Source organism: Numida meleagris, chromosome 4 (genome assembly GCF_002078875.1).
Source record: "Numida meleagris isolate 19003 breed g44 Domestic line chromosome 4, NumMel1.0, whole genome shotgun sequence".
Taxonomy (NCBI): Eukaryota; Metazoa; Chordata; class Aves; order Galliformes; family Numididae; genus Numida; species Numida meleagris.
This window is the reverse complement of record NC_034412.1, coordinates 97,310,529-97,313,800: the sequence shown is the minus strand read 5'-3', so window position 1 is coordinate 97,313,800 and position 3,272 is coordinate 97,310,529.

Sequence of the window (3,272 nt, the reverse complement as noted above, 5' to 3'; positions counted from 1 at the left end):
TTCTCTCTTCTCCTTCTTTCCTTTCCCTTCCACATTTCCTTCCTTTTTTCTTCTTTTTTTTCTTCCTTTCTTTTTTTTTCTTTTGCAGAAACCTCACCCAGCAGCCCCTTGGAGGGGGCCAATGGGCGGATAGCTGACCTTGCCTATCTCCCTCTTAAATCCTTCCCAAAAGAAAGACGACCCCAAACACATGGGATAAAAAAAAGGCTTAAAAATTAAAGAAAAAAAGAGAAAAAGCCCATTTTGGGGTTGGACTAGGTGAACTTCAGAGGTGCCTTCCAACTCCTACAATTCTGTGATTTAAAATTGTGGGAGTGCTTTGTTTCGACCTTTTTGGGCACGAAACTTTGCGATGTCCTGATTTGAAGCCATTCCCTGTTTCGAAATTTCCTTCAAGCTATTTTAAGAACTCAGGAAAAAAAAAAAAAAAAAGAAGCAAATAATCTTTCTTGAGAATGAAAGAAAACATTTCATTTCTGGTAGAATTAATTTTAAAGTTTTGTTTTTTTTTTAGAATCGCTGGTGAACTGGAAAATTCATTATTTGTTCTACTTGCCTTGTTGCCCCTGTTGGAATTTTTTTTTTTTTTTTTTTAGAATCGCTGGTGAACTGGAAAATTCATTATTTGTTCTACTTGCCTTGTTGCCCCTGTTGGAAAACACAGCCCAGGGACGTGGAACCATTTATCCCACTGCTGTCAGACCCAGGACCAGAGCTCACGTTGCCCACATGGCAGTTAAGTTGGCTAGGACACATGTTTTGATCCCCATTTGCTGGGCTTGGGTTGAGCCTTGCCCTGCTTGGAGCAACCAACCAACCATCCCTCCAAGGCCAGCTGGTGCCATCTGCAAGGTGGTAGGCTCCATCTCTGCCCCCCTCTTTATGGAGTAACAATGATAACAAAGGGATCTGGAGATATTTTTTGAACCCGTTCATCATTTCCATCCCTCTCTCTCGCTTGGAATAACGATGATCATCGCCAGATCGTTCGCCTTGATGGTGGATGTTCCATTGGGCAACATTTTCCAGCATCTTCAATGGGACCCGCATAACGAGGCACCCCCAGCACCGTGCATCTCCCCCTCTCGCACACTTAGAAGAAGATTTTCCCAAAATAGAGCAGCCTGGCTGCAGGTAACACAAAACAGCAAATTAATGACGTGCCGAAGACAACGGGGTCAATGCTGCCTTGTTAACCCTGTCAAGCTGATGAGGGCAAGGGAGCTGCTATGGGTCTGGCGGGGTCGGGGTGGCAGCGGGGCCCTGCTGTCATCAGCTGCAATGCCAATTTGTCCTTTGCAGAGGCAAAGTCTGGGGTGAGGGTGGGAAAAGCCGCCCCTCTGTCTTGCCTTAAGGCTGCACCTAGGGGATGACAGCGGGCACGGGAGCAGCCGTGGCACCCCTCAGATACATTTTCCTGAAGAAAAACAAAAACAATGATTCTTTTTGCAGAAGGAAGCCTCCAGCATCCTCCTTTGGGCCCCTTTATTGCCACGTTAGTGCATTACAGTGCCTTTGCGACTCACTTTGGCACCCTCGGCTGAGTTTCCCTGGGGTCTTTCGCCACTTGCAGAGCAGGGCATTGCACGCTGCTGGCCAGACTCTGCTCCTCCACCTGCGGGGGCTCATTCCTCACCGAGGTCCTTGGGGATGCTCAGGGGGGAAATTCAATTCTGCAGCAGCCGCAGGTGAATTACGAGCAGCAGCACTCAGCCCAGCAGCCCTATATTAGCTGGTGTGATATTAAAGCCAGCACATTTCGCACATAACTTTTGGAATGCGCCGCAGACCCTCGGTTTTAATTGGAAACGCAGTGTGAAAAGGTGTGTTTTGGCCCTTTGAAAGGAATGGGAGACAACGTGAGATCTCGGGGGAAGAGATGGGCATTTCTGCCAAAGCCACCGGTAACACCTCCAGTATGGAATTGAATGTTCTCAGCCTGGTCCCTAGGCGGGGAAACAGGTGTTACCTATATATATATGGTTATATATGAGGTTATAAATATATTTTTTAATCCCTAGCTCAGCAGCAAGCACTGCATCAGAGTGAGTTTTAGCTCGGGTGGAAGGACAGATGGCTGTGAGCACCGTGTCTGACGGGGGTGGGCGTGCAGAAGGTGCGAGAGGACAAACTGGCAGATCCCTCCGGGTGCTGGGGAAGTTGCTGTGCTGTCCAGGAAGCAAATGCAGCACAAATCCCCACCCCCTCCGACAGCTCCATCCCTCTGCTTCACCTCTCCCATTGTGTCCCCAGATCAGCGCCTTGTGCCTCCAGCAGAGCAGAGCATAGAATATCCCAAACTGGGAGAGACCTATAAGGTCCAGCACCTTTCCTTCTCTACCTCACCATCTGCTGCACAAGGACTTTCCCTCTCAAGGGATGACAGAAGAACCTCTCTGTTGTGCATGCATTACCTGGACCATTGATCATGCATCACCTGAAGAGTTGGACTCAACAGTCCTTATGGGTCCCTTCCAGTTGGGGATATTCTATGGCTCCACTCTTAATACGGTTCTCAGAGCTTGGTGGTGCTCTGTATCCAATGAGCTTTGTGCAAGAGTGATTGGGCTCTTCAAAACCACATCTGGATGCATCTCTTCTCTGCTGGCCACAGAAGGAGCCTGGGGAAATGACTTTGCATGGGGCTGCCTGCCCTATAGGTGTCCAAAATAGCGTGAAATGAGCTGTGTTTTTGGTGCTGAGAGGTCTCTGTGGGGCAAACCCAAGTCACTGCGAGGAGGGATCTTATCAACCACACGTTTTGGCATAGGCTCCCATGCCCTGCATGAGTCCCAGCACACAACCTGAGATGTTCTTTATCTGGGCCATCACCTTCCTGGCCACGTGTTGGCCTTTGGGTGCCTCCCTCATCGTAGCAAAGAAACACCAGCACTGGCAGGGGATTTACGTGGGTAACAACAGCTAAGTGCCTGTGCCCACTGGTTTCCTCCAATGTCATCTCCCTTTCAGGCTCTTCCCTGCTCCAAGGAGCACAGATTTCCCCTCCCTCCCCTCGGCAATGCCCTTGGAAGAGCAGTGTGGCTCTTCTTACAGCTCTGCATCTATTTTTAAGCCTCCTGAGGACAAGCCTGCATGAGGAGGAGAAGCCCAGCTGTAAGGGGAAACCAGAAGAGAAGGTGCCAAGCAGACTTCGGTCTCCCATTTATGCATAAAACAATCTCTCAGAAATTGGTTCCAGATAAGGGGTGACCTACTCGGTCTGACAGCTGTGCCTCCAGCAGCTGCCACTGCTCCAGCCCCGACTGCATCCA